Below are 21717 nucleotides of genomic sequence, written 5' to 3'. Positions count from 1 at the left end.
CTGAAATACATCCCCACACAATGAAACCCCTTCCCCACTAACTGAAACACATCCCCACACACTGAAACACCTTCCACACACACTGAAACCCCTTCCCCACACACTGAAAGCCATTCCCCACACACTGAAACTCATCCCCACACACTGAAACCCCTTCCCCACACACTGAAACACCTTCCGCACACACTGAAACACCTTCCCCACACACTGAAACCCCTTCCCCACACACTGAAACACCTTCCGCACACACTGAAACACCTTCCCCACAAACTGAAACCCCTTCCCCACACAGTGAAACCCCTTCTGCACACAGTGAAACCCTTCCCCAAATACTGAAACCCCTTCCCCACACACTGAAACACCTTCCCCACACACTGAAACACATCCCCACACACTGAAACGCCTTCCCCACACGCTGAATCCCCTTCCCCACACACTGAAACCCCCTCCCCCCACACTGAAACCCTTCCTCACTCTCTGAAACCCCTTCCCCACAAACTAAAACCCTTCCCCACACACTGAAACCCCTTCCCCACACTCTGAAACACCTTCCCCACTCACTGATACCCCTTCTGCACACACTGAAACCCATCCCCACACACTTAAACCCATCCCGACACACTGAAACCCATCCCCACACGCTGAAACACCTCCCCCACACCCTGAAACCCCTTCCCCACAGACTGAAACACATCCCCACACACTGAAACACCTTCCCCACACACTGAAACCCATTCCGCACACACTGAAACCTATCCCCACACACTGAAACCCATCCCCAAACACTGAAACCCATCCCCACACACTGAAACCCCTTCCCCACACACTGAAACACATCCCCACACAATGAAACCCCTTCCCCACACACTGAAACACATCCCCACACACTGAAACACCTTCCACACACACTGAAACCCCTTCCCCACACACTGAAACCCCTTCCCCACACACTGAAACTCGTCCCCACACACTGAAACCCCTTCCCCACACACTGAAACACCTTCCACACACACTGACACACCTTCCCCACACACTGAAACCCCTTCCCCACACACTGAAACCCATTCCACACACACTGTACCCCTTCCTCTCACACTGAAACACCTTCTCCACAAACTGAAACCCCTTGCCCACACACTGAAACCCATTCTGCGCACAGTGAAACCCTTCCCCAAACACTGAAACCCCTTCCCCACACACTGAAACACCTTCCCCACACACTGAAACACATCCGCACACACTGAAACGCCTTCCCCACACACTGAATCCCCTTCCCCACACACTGAAACCCCTTCCCCCCACACTGAAACCCTTCCTCACTCTCTGAAACCCCTTCCCCACAAACTGAAGCCCCTTCCCCACACTCTGAAACCCCTTCCCCACACTCTGAAACACCTTCCCCACTCACTGATACCCCTTCTGCACACACTGAAACCACTTCCCCACACACTTAAACCCATCCCGACACACTGAATCCCATCCCCACACACTGAATCCCCTTCCACACACCCTGAAACCCCTTCCCCACACACTGAAACCCATCCCCACACACTGAAACCCATCCCCACACACTGAAACCCTTCCCCACATACTAAAACACATCCCCGCACACTGAAACCCATCCCCACAGACTGAAACCCTTCCCCACACACTGAAACACATCCCCACAAATTGAAACAAATCACCACACTCTGAAACACCTACCCCACACACTGAAATCCCTTCCCCACTCACTGAAACCCCTTCCAGACACACTGAAACCCTTACCCGCACTCAGAAACCCCTTCCCCACACACTGAAACCCCTTCCCCACACACTGAAACCCCTTCCCCACACACTGAAACACCTTCCCCACACACTGAAACCCCTACCCCACACACTGAAACACCTTCCCCGCACACTGAAACACCTTCCCCACGCCCTGAAACCCCTTCTGCACTCACTGAAACACCTTCCCCACTCACTGAAACACTTCCCCACACACTGAAACCCTTCCCCACACAACGAAACCCCTTCCCCACACACTGAAACCCCGTCCCCACACACTGTAACCCTTCCCCACACACTGAAACACTTCCCCACACACTGAAACCCCTTCCCCACACACTGAAACCCCATCCCCACACACTGAAACCCATTCCTCACACACTGAAACACATCGCCACACTCTGCAACCCCTTCCCCACACACTAAAACCCCTTCCCCACACAGTGTAAACACTTCCCCCCACACGGAAACCCTTCCCCACACTCTGAAACCGCTTCCCCACGCACTGAAACAACTTCCCCACACACTGAAACCCTTACCCACACCCTGAAAACCATTCCCCATGCACTGAAAATCCTTTCCCACACACTGAAACACATTCCCCACACACTGAAACCCCTGCCGCACACAGTGAACCCCATCCCCACACACTGAAACCCATCCCCACAAACTGAAACACCTTCCTCACACACTGAAACCCCTTCCCCACACACTGAAACACATTCCCCACACACTGAAACACCTTCCCGACACACTGAAATCCCTTCCCCACACAGTGAAACCCTTCCCCACACTGTGAAACCCCTACCCCACCCACTGAAACACCTTCCCCATACACTGGAACACCTTCCCCACACACTGAAACACCTTCCCCACACACTAAAACCCTTCCGCAAACAAAGAAACACATCCCCACAAACTGAAAACCATCCCCACACACTGAAACCCCTTCCCCACACACTGAAACCCATTCCCCACACCCTGAAACACTTGCCCAGACACTGAAAACACTTCCCCACTCACTGAAACCCATCCCCACACACTGAAATCCCTTCCCCACACACTGAAACCCCTTCCCCACACTCGGAAATCCTTGCCCACACTCTGAAACCAATTCCCCACACACGGAAACCCTTCCCCACACTCTGTAACCGCTTCCCCACGCACTGAAACAACTTCCCCACACACTGAAACCCTTACCCACACCCTGAAAACCATTCCCCATGCACTGAAAATCCTTTCCCACACACTGAAACACATTCCCCACACACTGAAACCCCTGCCGCACACACTGAACCCCATCCCCACACACTGAAACCCATCCCCACAAACTGAAACACCTTCCTCACACACTGAAACCCCTTCCCCACACACTGAAACACATTCCCCACACACTGAAACACCTTCCCGACACACTGAAATCCCTTCCCCACACAGTGAAACCCTTCCCCACACTGTGAAACCCCTACCCCACCCACTGAAACACCTTCCCCATACACTGGAACACCTTCCCCACACACTGAAACACCTTCCCCACACACTAAAACCCCTTCCGCAAACAAAGAAACACATCCCCACAAACTGAAACCCATCCCCACACACTGAAACCCCTTCCCCACACACTGAAACCCATTCCCCACACCCTGAAACACTTGCCCAGACACTGAAAACACTTCCCCACTCACTGAAACCCATCCCCACACACTGAAATCCCTTCCCCACACACTGAAACCCCTTCCCCACACTCGGAAATCCTTGCCCACACTCTGAAACCAATTCCCCACACACTGAAACACCTTCCCCACACACTGAAACCCCTTCCGCACACACTGAAACAACATCCGCACACACTGTAACCCCTTCCACACACACAGAAACACCTTCCCCACACACTGAAACCCATTCCGCACACAGTGAAACAGTTTCCCACACACTGAAACCCCTTCCCCACACACTGAAACACATCCCCACATACTGAAACCCCTTCCCCACACACTGAAACACATACCCACACACAGAAACACATTCCCCACACAATGACACCCCTTCCGCTCACACTGAAACCCATCCCCAAACACTGAAACCCCTTCCCGACACACTGAAACACCTTCCCACACACTGAAACCCTTCCCCAAACACTGAAACACACCCCCACACACTGAAACACATCCCCACGCACAGAAACACCTTCCCCACACACTGAAACACCTTCCCCACACACTGAAACACATTCCCCACACACTGAAATCCCTTCCCCACACACTGAAACACCTTCCCCACACACTGATACCCCTTCCCCACACCCTGAAACCCTTCCCCACACACTGAAACACCTTCCCCAAACACTGAAACCCCTACCCCACGCAATGAAACGCCTTCCCCACACACTGAAAGACCTTCCCCACACACAGAAACCATTCCCCACACACTGAGACCCCTTCCGCACACATTGAAACCCTTCCCCACAAACTGAAACACCTTCCCCACACACTGAAACCCGGTCCCCACACACTGTAACCCTTCCCCACACACTGAAACACTTTCCGACACACAGAAACCCCATCCCCACACTCTGAAACCCCTTCCCCACACACTGAAACCCCTTCCTCACACACTGAAACACATCCCTACACACTGAAACCCCTTCCCCACACACTGAAACCCCTTCCCCACACAGTGAAAACACTTCCCCCCACACGGAAACCCTTCCTCACACTCTGAAACCCCTTCCCCACGCACTGAAACATCTTCCCCACACACTGAAACCCTTCCCCACACACTGAAACACCTTCCCCACACACTGAAACCCCTTTCCCACACACTGAAAACTCTTCTGCACACACTGAAACCCATCCCCACACACTGAATCCCATCCCCACAAACTGAAACCCCTTCCCCACACACTGAAATCCCTTCCCCACACATTGAAACTGATCCCCACACACAGAAACATCTTCCCCACACACTGAAACCCCTTCCGCACACACTTGAACCCATCCCCACACACTGAAACCCTTCCCCACACACTGAGACCCCTTCCGCACTCATTGAAACCCTTCCCCACACACTGAAACCCCTTCCCCACACACTGAAACCCCGTCCCCACACACTGTAACCCTTCCCCACACACTGAAACACTTTCCGACACACAGAAACCCCATCCCCACACTCTGAAACCCCTTCCCCACACACTGAAACCCCTTCCCTGCACAGTGAAAACACTTCCCCCCACACGGAAACCCTTCCTCACACTCTGAAATCCCTTCCCCACGCACTGAAACATCTTCCCCACACACTGAAACACCTTCCCCACACACTGAAACCCCTTTCCCACACACTGAAAATCCTTCCCCACACACTGAAACACCTTCCCCACACACTGAAAACTCTTCCGCACACACTGAAACCCATCCCCACACACTGAAACCCAACCCCACAAACTGAAACCCCTTCCCCACACACTGAAATCCCTTCCCCACACATTGAAACTGATCCCCACACACAGAAACATCTTCCCCACACACTGAAACCCCTTCCGCACTCACTGGAACCCATCCCCACACACTGAAACCCATCCCCACACCCTTAAACACATCCCCACACACTGAAACACCTTCCCCACACTCTGAAACCCCTTCCCCACACACTGAAACACCTTCCTCACACACTGAAACACATCCTCACACACTGAAGCATATCCCCACGCACTGAAACACCTTCCCCACCGACTGAGACCACATCCCCACACACTGTAACACCTTCCCCACGCACTGAAACACTTCCCCACACACTGAAACCCCTTCGACACACACTCTAACCCTTCCCCACACACTGAAACCATTTCCCCACACACTGAAACTCCTTCACCACACACTGGGACCCCTTCCGCACTCATTGAAACCCTTCACCACACACTGAAACCCCTTCCCCACACACTGAAACCCCGTCCACACACACTGAAACCCCGTCCCCACACACTGTAACCCTTCCCCACACACTGAAACACTTTCCGACACACAGAAACCCCATCCCCACACTCTGAAACCCCTTCCCCACTCACTGAAACCCCTTCCTCACACACTGAAACACATCCCTACACACTGAAACCCCTTCCCCACACACTGAAACCCCTTCCCCACACAGTGAAAACACTTCCCCCCACACGGAAACCCTTCCTCACACTCTGAAACCCCTTCCCCACGCACTGAAACATCTTCCCCACACACTGAAACCCTTCCCCACACACTGAAACACCTTCCCCACACACTGAAACCCCTTTCCCACACACTGAAAACTCTTCTGCACACACTGAAACCCATCCCCACACACTGAATCCCATCCCCACAAACTGAAACCCCTTCCCCACACACTGAAATCCCTTCCCCACACATTGAAACTGATCCCCACACACAGAAACATCTTCCCCACACACTGAAACCCCTTCCGCACACACTTGAACCCATCCCCACACACTGAAACCCTTCCCCACACACTGAGACCCCTTCCGCACTCATTGAAACCCTTCCCCACACACTGAAACCCCTTCCCCACACACTGAAACCCCGTCCCCACACACTGTAACCCTTCCCCACACACTGAAACACTTTCCGACACACAGAAACCCCATCCCCACACTCTGAAACCCCTTCCCCACACACTGAAACCCCTTCCCCGCACAGTGAAAACACTTCCCCCCACACGGAAACCCTTCCTCACACTCTGAAACCCCTTCCCCACGCACTGAAACATCTTCCCCACACACTGAAACACCTTCCCCACACACTGAAACCCCTTTCCCACACACTGAAAATCCTTCCCCACACACTGAAACACCTTCCCCACACACTGAAAACTCTTCCGCACACACTGAAACCCATCCCCACACACTGAAACCCAACCCCACAAACTGAAACCCCTTCCCCACACACTGAAATCCCTTCCCCACACATTGAAACTGATCCCCACACACAGAAACATCTTCCCCACACACTGAAACCCCTTCCGCACTCACTGGAACCCATCCCCACACACTGAAACCCATCCCCACACCCTTAAACACATCCCCACACACTGAAACACCTTCCCCACACTCTGAAACCCCTTCCCCACACACTGAAACACCTTCCTCACACACTGAAACACATCCTCACACACTGAAGCATATCCCCACGCACTGAAACACCTTCCCCACCGACTGAGACCACATCCCCACACACTGTAACACCTTCCCCACACACTGAAACACTTCCCCACACACTGAAACCCCTTCGACACACACTGAAACCATTCCCCACACACTGAAACCATTTCCCCACACACTGAAACTCCTTCACCACACACTGGGACCCCTTCCGCACTCATTGAAACCCTTCACCACACACTGAAACCCCTTCCCCACAAACTGAAACCCCGTCCACACACACTGAAACCCCGTCCCCACACACTGTAACCCTTCCCCACACACTGTAACCCTTCCCCACACACTGAAACACTTTCCGACACACAGAAACCCCATCCCCACACTCTGAAACCCCTTCCCCACTCACTGAAACCCCTTCCTCACACAATGAAACACATCCCCACACACTGAAACCCCTTCCCCACACACTGAAACCCCTTCCCCACACAGTGAAAACACTTCCGCCCACACGGAAACCCTTCCTCACACTCTGAAACCCCTTCCCCACGCACTGAAACATCTTCCCCACACACTGAAACCCTTCCCCACACTCTGAAACCCCTTCCCCAAATACTGAAACACCTTCCCCACACACTGAAACCCCTTTCCCACACACTGAAAATCCTTCCCCACACACTGAAACACCTTCCCCACACACTGAAAACTCTTCCGCACACACTGAAACCCATCCCCACACACTGAAACCCATCCCTACAAACTGAAACCCCTTCCCCACACACTGAAATCCCTTCCCCACACATTGAAACTGATCCTCACACACAGAAACATCTTCCCCACACACTGAAACCCCTTCCGCACACTCTGGAACCCATCCCCACACACTGAAACCCATCCCCACACCCTTAAACACATCGCCACACACTGAAACACCTTCCCCACACACTGAAACCCCTTCCCCACACACTGAAACACCTTCCCCACACACTATGAAACACCTTCCCCACACACTGAAACACCTTCCCCACACACTGAAACCCTTCCCCGCACACTGAAACACATCCTCACACACTGAAGCATATCCCCACGCACTGAAACACCTTCCCCACCCACTGAGACCACATCCCCACACATTGTAACACCTTCCCCACACACTGAAACACTTCCCCACACACTGAAACCCCTTCGACACACACTGAAACCCTTCCCCACACACTGAAACCATTTCCCCACACACTGAAACTCCTTCACCACACATTGAAACCCCTTCCCCACACACTGAAACCCTTCCCCACACACTGAAACCATTTCCCCACACACTGAAACACCTTCGCCACACACTGAAACACCTTCCCCACACACTGAAGCCCCTTCCCCACCCACTGAAACACCTTCCCCACACACCGAAACACCTTCCCCAATCACTGAAACCCCTTCCGCACACACTGAAACACCTTGCCCACACACTGAAACAGCTTCCCCACACTATGAAACACCTTCCCCACACACTGAAACACCTTCCCCACACACTCAAACCCCTTCCACACACACTGAAACACCTTCCCCGCACACTGACAATGTTACCCACACACTGAAACCCGTTCCCCACACACTGAAACCCTTCCCACACACTGAAACCCCTTCCCCACACACTGAAACACCTTCCCCACACACTGAAACCCCTTCTCCACACACTGAAACACCTTCCCCACACACTGAAACATCTTCCCCACACAATGAAACACCTTCCCCACACACTGAAACCCTTCCCCACACACTGAAACACCTTCCCCGCACAGTGAAACGGTTACCAGCACACTGAAACCCGTTCCCCACACACTGAAACCCCTTCCCCACACAGTGAAACACCTTCCCCACACACTGAAACACCTTCCCCACACACTGATACACCTTCCGCACACACTGAAACTCCTTCCCACACACTGCAACACATCCCCACACACTGAAACACCTTCCCCACACACTGACACTCCTTCCCCACTCACTGAATCCCTTCACCAAACACTGAAACCCATTCACCACACACTGAAACACATTCCAAACACACTCAAACCCTTCCAAACACAATGAAAAAAATTCCCCACACACTGAAACCCCTTCTCCACACACTGAAACCCCTTCCCCCCACACTGAAACCCTTCCTCACTCTCTGAAACCCCTTCCCCACAAACTGAAGCCCCTTCCCCACACTCTGAAACCCCTTCCCCACACTCTGAAACACCTTCCCCACTCACTGATACCCCTTCTGCACACACTGTACCCCTTCCTCTCACACTGAAACACCTTCTCCACAAACTGAAACCCCTTGCCCACACACTGAAACCCATTCTGCGCACAGTGAAACCCTTCCCCAAACACTGAAACCCCTTCCCCACACACTGAAACACCTTCCCCACACACTGAAACACATCCGCACACACTGAAACGCCTTCCCCACACACTGAATCCCCTTCCCCACACACTGAAACCCCTTCCCCCCACACTGAAACCCTTCCTCACTCTCTGAAACCCCTTCCCCACAAACTGAAGCCCCTTCCCCACACTCTGAAACCCCTTCCCCACACTCTGAAACACCTTCCCCACTCACTGATACCCCTTCTGCACACACTGAAACCACTTCCCCACACACTTAAACCCATCCCGACACACTGAATCCCATCCCCACACACTGAATCCCCTTCCACACACCCTGAAACCCCTTCCCCACACACTGAAACCCATCCCCACACACTGAAACCCATCCCCACACACTGAAACCCTTCCCCACATACTAAAACACATCCCCGCACACTGAAACCCATCCCCACAGACTGAAACCCTTCCCCACACACTGAAACACATCCCCACAAATTGAAACAAATCACCACACTCTGAAACACCTACCCCACACACTGAAATCCCTTCCCCACTCACTGAAACCCCTTCCAGACACACTGAAACCCTTACCCGCACTCAGAAACCCCTTCCCCACACACTGAAACCCCTTCCCCACACACTGAAACCCCTTCCCCACACACTGAAACCCCTACCCCACACACTGAAACACCTTCCCCGCACACTGAAACACCTTCCCCACGCCCTGAAACCCCTTCTGCACTCACTGAAACACCTTCCCCACTCACTGAAACACTTCCCCACACACTGAAACCCTTCCCCACACAACGAAACCCCTTCCCCACACACTGAAACCCCGTCCCCACACACTGTAACCCTTCCCCACACACTGAAACACTTCCCCACACACTGAAACCCCTTCCCCACACACTGAAACCCCATCCCCACACACTGAAACCCATTCCTCACACACTGAAACACATCCCCACACTCTGCAACCACTTCCCCACACACTAAAACCCCTTCCCCACACAGTGTAAACACTTCCCCCCACACGGAAACCCTTCCCCACACTCTGAAACCGCTTCCCCACGCACTGAAACAACTTCCCCACACACTGAAACCCTTACCCACACCCTGAAAACCATTCCCCATGCACTGAAAATCCTTTCCCACACACTGAAACACATTCCCCACACACTGAAACCCCTGCCGCACACACTGAACCCCATCCCCACACACTGAAACCCATCCCCACAAACTGAAACACCTTCCTCACACACTGAAACCCCTTCCCCACACACTGAAACACATTCCCCACACACTGAAACACCTTCCCGACACACTGAAATCCCTTCCCCACACAGTGAAACCCTTCCCCACACTGTGAAACCCCTACCCCACCCACTGAAACACCTTCCCCATACACTGGAACACCTTCCCCACAGACTGAAACACCTTCCCCACACACTAAAACCCCTTCCGCAAACAAAGAAACACATCCCCACAAACTGAAACCCATCCCCACACACTGAAACCCCTTCCCCACACACTGAAACCCATTCCCCACACCCTGAAACACTTGCCCAGATACTGAAAACACTTCCCCACTCACTGAAACCCATCCCCACACACTGAAATCCCTTCCCCACACACTGAAACCCCTTCCCCACACTCGGAAATCCTTGCCCACACTCTGAAACCAATTCCCCACACACGGAAACCCTTCCCCACACTCTGAAACCGCTTCCCCACGCACTGAAACAACTTCCCCACACACTGAAACCCTTACCCACACCCTGAAAACCATTCCCCATGCACTGAAAATCCTTTCCCACACACTGAAACACATTCCCCACACACTGAAACCCCTGCCGCACACACTGAACCCCATCCCCACACACTGAAACCCATCCCCACAAACTGAAACACCTTCCTCACACACTGAAACCCCTTCCCCACACACTGAAACACATTCCCCACACACTGAAACACCTTCCCGACACACTGAAATCCCTTCCCCACACAGTGAAACCCTTCCCCACACTGTGAAACCCCTACCCCACCCACTGAAACACCTTCCCCATACACTGGAACACCTTCCCCACACACTGAAACACCTTCCCCACACACTAAAACCCTTCCGCAAACAAAGAAACACATCCCCACAAACTGAAAACCATCCCCACACACTGAAACCCCTTCCCCACACACTGAAACCCATTCCCCACACCCTGAAACACTTGCCCAGACACTGAAAACACTTCCCCACTCACTGAAACCCCTTCCCCACACTCGGAAATCCTTGCCCACACTCGGAAACCAATTCCCCACACACTGAAACACCTTCCCCACACACTGAAACCCCTTCCGCACACACTGAAACAACATCCGCACACACTGTAACCCCTTCCACACACACAGAAACACCTTCCCCACACACTGAAACCCATTCCGCACACAGTGAAACAGTTTCCCACACACTGAAACCCCTTCCCCACACACTGAAACACATCCCCACATACTGAAACCCCTTCCCCACACACTGAAACACATACCCACACACAGAAACACATTCCCCACACAATGACACCCCTTCCGCTCACACTGAAACCCATCCCCAAACACTGAAACCCCTTCCCGACACACTGAAACACCTTCCCACACACTGAAACCCTTCCCCAAACACTGAAACACACCCCCACACACTGAAACACATCCCCACGCACAGAAACACCTTCCCCACACACTGAAACACCTTCCCCACACACTGAAACACATTCCCCACACACTGAAATCCCTTCCCCACACACTGAAACACCTTCCCCACACACTGATACCCCTTCCCCACACCCTGAAACCCTTCCCCACACACTGAAACACCTTCCCCAAACACTGAAACCCCTACCCCACGCAATGAAACGCCTTCCCCACACACTGAAAGACCTTCCCCACACACATAAACCCTTCCCCACACACTGAGACCCCTTCCGCACACATTGAAACCCTTCCCCACAAACTGAAACACCTTCCCCACACACTGAAACCCGGTCCCCACACACTGTAACCCTTCCCCACACACTGAAACACTTTCCGACACACAGAAACCCCATCCCCACACTCTGAAACCCCTTCCCCACACACTGAAACCCCTTCCTCACACACTGAAACACATCCCTACACACTGAAACCCCTTCCCCACACACTGAAACCCCTTCCCCACACAGTGAAAACACTTCCCCCCACACGGAAACCCTTCCTCACACTCTGAAACCCCTTCCCCACGCACTGAAACATCTTCCCCACACACTGAAACCCTTCCCCACACACTGAAACACCTTCCCCACACACTGAAACCCCTTTGCCACACACTGAAAACTCTTCTGCACACACTGAAACCCATCCCCACACACTGAATCCCATCCCCACAAACTGAAACCCCTTCCCCACACACTGAAATCCCTTCCCCACACATTGAAACTGATCCCCACACACAGAAACATCTTCCCCACACACTGAAACCCCTTCCGCACACACTTGAACCCATCCCCACACACTGAAACCCTTCCCCACACACTGAGACCCCTTCCGCACTCATTGAAACCCTTCCCCACACACTGAAACCCCTTCCCCACACACTGAAACCCCGTCCCCACACACTGTAACCCTTCCCCACACACTGAAACACTTTCCGACACACAGAAACCCCATCCCCACACTCTGAAACCCCTTCCCCACACACTGAAACCCCTTCCCCGCACAGTGAAAACACTTCCCCCCACACGGAAACCCTTCCTCACACTCTGAAACCCCTTCCCCACGCACTGAAACATCTTCCCCACACACTGAAACACCTTCCCCACACACTGAAACCCCTTTCCCACACACTGAAAATCCTTCCCCACACACTGAAACACCTTCCCCACACACTGAAAACTCTTCCGCACACACTGAAACCCATCCCCACACACTGAAACCCAACCCCACAAACTGAAACCCCTTCCCCACACACTGAAATCCCTTCCCCACACATTGAAACTGATCCCCACACACAGAAACATCTTCCCCACACACTGAAACCCCTTCCGCACTCACTGGAACCCATCCCCACACACTGAAACCCATCCCCACACCCTTAAACACATCCCCACACACTGAAACACCTTCCCCACACTCTGAAACCCCTTCCCCACACACTGAAACACCTTCCTCACACACTGAAACACATCCTCACACACTGAAGCATATCCCCACGCACTGAAACACCTTCCCCACCGACTGAGACCACATCCCCACACACTGTAACACCTTCCCCACACACTGAAACACTTCCCCACACACTGAAACCCCTTCGACACACACTGAAACCCTTCCCCACACACTGAAACCATTTCCCCACACACTGAAACTCCTTCACCACACACTGGGACCCCTTCCGCACTCATTGAAACCCTTCACCACACACTGAAACCCCTTCCCCACACACTGAAACCCCGTCCACACACACTGAAACCCCGTCCCCACACACTGTAACCCTTCCCCACACACTGAAACACTTTCCGACACACAGAAACCCCATCCCCACACTCTGAAACCCCTTCCCCACTCACTGAAACCCCTTCCTCACACAATGAAACACATCCCCACACACTGAAGCCCCTTCCCCACACACTGAAACCCCTTCCCCACACAGTGAAAACACTTCCCCCCACACGGAAACCCTTCCTCACACTCTGAAACCCCTTCCCCACGCACTGAAACATCTTCCCCACACACTGAAACCCTTCCCCACACTCTGAAACCCCTTCCCCAAATACTGAAACACCTTCCCCACACACTGAAACCCCTTTCCCACACACTGAAAATCCTTCCCCACACACTGAAACACCTTTCCCACACACTGAAAACTCTTCCGCACACACTGAAACCCATCCCCACACACTGAAACCCATCCCTACAAACTGAAACCCCTTCCCCACACACTGAAATCCCTTCCCCACACATTGAAACTGATCCTCACACACAGAAACATCTTCCCCACACACTGAAACCCCTTCCGCACACTCTGGAACCCATCCCCACACACTGAAACCCATCCCCACACCCTTAAACACATCGCCACACACTGAAACACCTTCCCCACACACTGAAACCCCTTCCCCACACACTGAAACACCTTCCCCACACACTATGAAACACCTTCCCCACACACTGAAACACCTTCCCCACACACTGAAACCCTTCCCCGCACACTGAAACACATCCTCACACACTGAAGCATATCCCCACGCACTGAAACACCTTCCCCACCCACTGAGACCACATCCCCACACATTGTAACACCTTCCCCACACACTGAAACACTTCCCCACACACTGAAACCCCTTCGACACACACTGAAACCCTTCCCCACACACTGAAACCATTTCCCCACACACTGAAACTCCTTCACCACACATTGAAACCCCTTCCCCACACACTGAAACCCTTCCCCACACACTGAAACCATTTCCCCACACACTGAAACACCTTCGCCACACACTGAAACACCTTCCCCACACACTGAAGCCCCTTCCCCACCCACTGAAACACCTTCCCCACACACCGAAACACCTTCCCCAATCACTGAAACCCCTTCCGCACACACTGAAACACCTTGCCCACACACTGAAACAGCTTCCCCACACTATGAAACACCTTCCCCACACACTGAAACACCTTCCCCACACACTCAAACCCCTTCCACACACACTGAAACACCTTCCCCGCACACTGACAATGTTACCCACACACTGAAACCCGTTCCCCACACACTGAAACCCTTCCCACACACTGAAACCCCTTCCCCACACACTGAAACACCTTCCCCACACACTGAAACCCCTTCTCCACACACTGAAACACCTTCCCCACACACTGAAACATCTTCCCCACACAATGAAACACCTTCCCCACACACTGAAACCTCTTCCGCACACATTGAAACACCTTCCCCGCACAGTGAAACGGTTACCAGCACACTGAAACCCGTTCCCCACACACTGAAACCCCTTCCCCACACAGTGAAACACCTTCCCCACACACTGAAACACCTTCCCCACACACTGAAACCCCTTCCGCACACACTGAAACTCCTTCCCACACACTGCAACACATCCCCACACACTGAAACACCTTCCCCACACACTGACACTCCTTCCCCACTCACTGAATCCCTTCACCAAACACTGAAACCCATTCACCACACACTGAAACACATTCCAAACACACTCAAACCCTTCCAAACACAATGAAACACATTCCCCACACACTGAAACCCCTTCTCCACACACTGAAACCCCTTCCCCACACACTGAAACACCTTCCGCACATACTGAAGCACCTTCCCCACACACTGAAACCCCTTCCCCACACACTGAAACCCCTTCCGCACACAGTGAAACCCTTCCCGACAAACTGAAACCCCTTCCCCACACACTGAAACACATCCACACACACTGAAACCCCTTCCCCACACACTGAAAAACATCCCCACACACTGAAACCCCTTCCCAACACACTGAAACACCTTCCCCACACAGTGAAACACCTTTCCCACACACTGAAACCCCTTCCACACACATGGAAACCCTTCCCCACACACTGAAACCCCTTCCCCACACACTGAAACACATCCCCACACACTGATACACCTTCCCCACACACCGAAACACCTTCCCCACTCACTGAAACCCCTTCCGCACGCACTGAAACACCTTCCCCACAAACTGAAACAGCTTCCCCACACACTGAAACCCCTTCTCCACACACTGAAACACCTTCCCCACACACTGAAACATCTTCCCCACACAATGAAACACCTTCCCCACACACTGAAACTTCTTCCGCGCACACTGAAACACCTTCCCCGCACAGTGAAACGATTACCAGCACACTGAAACCCGTTCCCCACACACTGAAACTATTCCCCACACACTGAAACCCCTTCCCCACACACTGAAACACCTTCCCCACACACTGAAACACCTTCCCCACACACTGAAACCCCTTCCACAAACACTGAAACACCTTCCCCACACACTGCAACACATCCCCACACACTGAAACAACTTCCCCACACACTGACACTCCTTCCCCACTCACTGAATCCCTTCACCAAACACTGAAACCCATTCACCACACACTGAAACACATTCCAAACACACTCAAACCTTTCCAAGCACAATGAAACACATTCCCCACACACTCAAACCCCTTCCCCACACACTGAAACCCCTTCCCCACACACTGAAACACCTTCTGCACATACTGAAGCACCTTCCCCACACACTGAAACCCCTACCCCACACACTGAAACACCTTCGCCACACACTGAAACCCCTTCCCCACACACTGAAACCCCTTCAGCACACAGTGAAACCCTTCCCCACACACTGAAACATCTTCCCCACACACTGAAACACAGCCCCACACACTGAAACTCCTTCCCCAAACACTGAAACACATCCCCACACACTGAAACCCCTTCTGCACACACTGAAACACTTTCGCCACTCACTGAAACACCTTCCCCACACGCTGAAACCCCTTTTGCACACAGTGAAACCCATCCCCACACACAGAAACACCGTCCACACACACTGAAACCCATTCCCCACACACTGAAACCCCTTCCGCACAAACTGAAACCCCTTCCGCACACACTGAAACCCCTTACTCACACACCGAAACGGCTTCCGCACACACTGAAACCCCTTCTGCACATACTGAAACACATCCCCAAACACAGAAACCCCTTCCCCACACAGTGAAACACATCCCCACACACTGAAACCCCTTCCCCACACACTGAAACACCTTCCCCACACACTGAAACACCTTCCCCACACACTGAAACACCTTCTGCACACAGAGAAACCCTTCCCAACACACTGAAACCCCTTGCCCACACACTGAAATACATCCCCACACACTGAAACCCCTTCCCCACACACTGAAACCCCTTCCGCACACACTGAAACACCTTCCCCGCACACTTAAACCCCTTCCCCACACACGGAAACCCTTTCCGCACACACTGAAACCCATTCCCCATACACTGAAACCTCTTCCCCACACACTGAAACCCCTTCCTCAGAAACTGAAACACATCCCCACACTCTGAAATCCCTTCCCCACACACTGAAACCCTTCCCCACACACTGAAACACCTTCCCCACACTCTGAAGCACATCCCCACGCACTGAAACACCTTCCCCACACACTGAAACACATTCCTCACACACTGAAAGCCTTCCAAACACACTGAAACACATTCCCCACACACTGAAACCCCTTCCCCACACATTGAAATACATCCCCACACACTGAAACCCTTCCCCACACACTGAAACCCCTTCCGCACACTGTGAAACCCTTCCCCACACACTGAAACCCCTTCCCCACGAACTAAAACACATCCCCAAACACTGCAACCCATTCCCCACACTCTGAAACCCCTTCCACACACACTGAAACACCGTCCACACACACTGAAACCCATTCCCCACACACTGAAACACCTTCCGCACACACTGAAACCCCTTCCCCACACACTGCAACCCTTTCCCCACACACTGAAACACCTTCCCCACACACTGAAACCCCTTCCGAACACAGAGAAACCCTTCCCCACACACTGAAACCCCTTCCCCACACACTGAAATACATCCCCACACACTGAAACCACTTCACCACAAACTGAAACCCCTTCCCCACACATGGAACCCCTTCCGCACACACTGAAACCCATTCCCCACTCACTGAAACCCCTTCCCCACACACTGAAACCCTTACCCACACTCTGAAACCCATTCCCCACAGACTGAAACACCTTCCCCACACACTGAAACCCCTTCCCCACACACTGAAACCCCTTCCCCACACACGGAAACACCTTCCCCACACACTGAAACCCTTTCCACACACACTGAAATACATCCCCACACACTGAAACCCCTTCACCACAAACTGAAACCCCTTCCGCACACACTGAAACACCTTCTCCGCACTCTTAAACCCCTTCCCCACACACAGAACCCCTTCCGCACACACTGAAACCCCTTCCCCACACACTGAAACCCCTTCCGCACACACTGAAACCCATCCCCACACACTGAAAACACTTCCCCCCACACTGAAACCCCTTCCCCACACACTGAAAACACTTCCCCCCACACTGTAACCCTTCCCCACACTCAGAAACACATTCCTCACTCACTGAAACCCCTTCCCCACACACTGAAACCCTTACCCACACTCTGAAACCCATTCCCCACAGACTGAAACACCTTCCCCACACACTGAAACCCCTTCCCCACACACTGAAACCCCTTCCCCACACACTGAAACACCTTCCCCACACACTGAAACCCTTTCCACACACACTGAAATACATCCCCACACACTGAAACCCCTTCACCACAAACTGAAACCCCTTCCGCACACACTGACACACCTTCTCCGCACACTTAAACCCCTTCCCCACACACGGAACCCCTTCCTCACACACTGAAACCCCTTCCCCACACACTGAAACCCCTTCTGCACACACTGAAACCCATCCCCACACACTGAAAACACTTCCCCCCACACTGAAACCCTTCCCCACATACTGAAACACATTCCCCACACACTGAAACACATCCCCACACACTGAAACCCCTTCCCCGCACACTGAAACACATCCCCACACACTGAAACCCCTTCCCCACGCACTGAAACCCCTTCCCCACACACTGAAATACATCCCCACACACTGAAACCCTTCCCCACACACTGAAACACCTTCCCCACACTCTGAAGCACATCCCCACGCACTGAAACACCTTCCCCACACACTGAAACACATTCCTCACACACTGAAAGCCTTCCAAACACACTGAAACACATTCCCCACACACTGAAACCCCTTCCCCACACATTGAAATACATCCCCACACACTGAAACCCTTCCCCACACACTGAAACCCATCCCCACACACTGAAAACACTTCCCCCCACACTGAAACCCCTTCCCCACACACTGAAAACACTTCCCCCCACACTGTAACCCTTCCCCACACTCAGAAACACATTCCTCACTCACTGAAACCCCTTCCCCACACACTGAAACCCTTACCCACACTCTGAAACCCATTCCCCACAGACTGAAACACCTTCCCCACACACTGAAACCCCTTCCCCACACACTGAAACACCTTCCCCACACACTGAAACCCTTTCCACACACACTGAAATACATCCCCACACACTGAAACCCCTTCACCACAAACTGAAACCCCTTCCGCACACACTGACACACCTTCTCCGCACACTTAAACCCCTTCCCCACACACGGAACCCCTTCCTCACACACTGAAACCCCTTCCCCACACACTGAAACCCCTTCCGCACACACTGAAACCCATCCCCACACACTGAAAACACTTCCCCCCACACTGAAACCCTTCCCCACACTCAGAAACCCATTCCCCACTCACTGAAACCCCTTCCCCACTCACTGAAACACTTACCCACACTCTGAAACCCATTCCCCACAGACTGAAACACCTTCCCCACACACTGAAACCCCTTCCCCACACACTGAAGCCCCTTCCCCACACACTGAAACACCTTCCCCACACACTGAAACCCTTTCCACACACACTGAAACCCATCCTCACACACTGAAACACCTTCCCCACACACTGAAACACCATCCCCACACACTGAAACGCCTTCCCCACACACTGAAACACCTTACCCACACACGGAAACCCCTTCCACACAAACTGAAACACCTTCCCCACACATTGAAACCCTTCCCCACACACTGAAACACATTCCCCACACACTGAAACACTTCCCCACAAACTGAAACACCTTCCCCACACACTGGAACCACTTCCCCACGCACTGAAACCCCTTCCCCACACACTGAAACACCTTCCCCACTCTCTGAAAACCCAACCCCACACACCGCAACACATCCCCACACACGGAAACACCTTCCCCACACACTGAAACCCCTTCCTCACACACTGAAACCCTTCCCCAAACACTGAAATCCATTCACCACAAACTGAAACACATTCCCCACTCACTGAAACCCCTTCCCCACACACTGAAGCGCCTTCCGCACACACTGAAACCCCTTCCGCACACACTGAAACAGCTTCCCCACAGACTGAAACCCCTTCGCCACACACTGAAACCCCTTCCGCACATACTGAAACAGCATCCCCACACACTGAAAACCCATCCCCGCACATTGAAATCCCTTCTGCACACAGTGAAACCCTTCCCCACACACTGAAACACCTTCCCCACACACTGAAATACATCCCCACACACCGAAACCCCTTCCCCACATACTGAAACACATCCCCACACACTGAAACCCCTTCCCCACACACTGAAACACCTTCCCCACACACTGAAACACCTTCCGCACACACTGAAACCCCTTCCCCACACACTGAAACCCCTTCTGCACACAGTGAAACCCTTCACCACACACTGAAACAATATCCCCACACACTGAAACACATCCCCTCACACTGAAACCCCTTCCCCACACACTGAAACACATCCCCACACACTTTAACTCCTTCCCCACACTCTGAAACCCCTTCCGCTAACAGAGCAACCCTTCCCCACACACTGAAACCCCTTCCCCACACACTGAAATACATCCCCACACACTGAAACCCTTCCCCACACACTGAAACACCTTCCCCACACACTGAAGCACATCCCCACGCACTGAAACACCTCCCCCACACACTGAAACACATTCCTCACACACTGAAAGCCTTCCAAACACACTGAAACACATTCCCCACACACTGAAACCCCTTCCCCACACACTGAAATACATCCCCACACACTGAAACCCTTCCCCACACACTGAAACCCCTTCCGCACACTGTGAAACCCTTCCCCACACACTGAAACCCCTTCCCCACACACTAAAACACATCCCCAAACACTGAAACCCATTCCCCACACACTGAAACCCCTTCCACACACACTGAAACACCGTCCACACACACTGAAACCCATTCCACACACACTGAAACACCTTCCGCACACACTGAAACCCCTTCCCCACACACTGCAACCCTTTCCCCACACACTGAAACACCTTCCCCACACACTGAAACCCCTTCCGAACACAGAGAAACCCTTCCCCACACACTGAAACCCCTTCCCCACACACTGAAATACATCCCCACACACTGAAACCCCTTCACCACAAACTGAAACCCCTTCCGCACACACTGAAACACCTTCTCCGCACACTTAAACCCCTTCCCCACACACGGAACCCCTTTCGCACACACTGAAACCCATCCCCACACACTGAAAACACTTCACCCCACACTGAAACACCTTCCCCACATACTGAAAACACTTCCCCCCACACTGAAACCCTT

The sequence above is a fragment of the Heterodontus francisci genome, chromosome X (assembly GCF_036365525.1).
Source record: "Heterodontus francisci isolate sHetFra1 chromosome X, sHetFra1.hap1, whole genome shotgun sequence".
NCBI lineage: Eukaryota > Metazoa > Chordata > Chondrichthyes > Heterodontiformes > Heterodontidae > Heterodontus > Heterodontus francisci.
Note: the sequence above shows the minus strand (reverse complement) of the source record.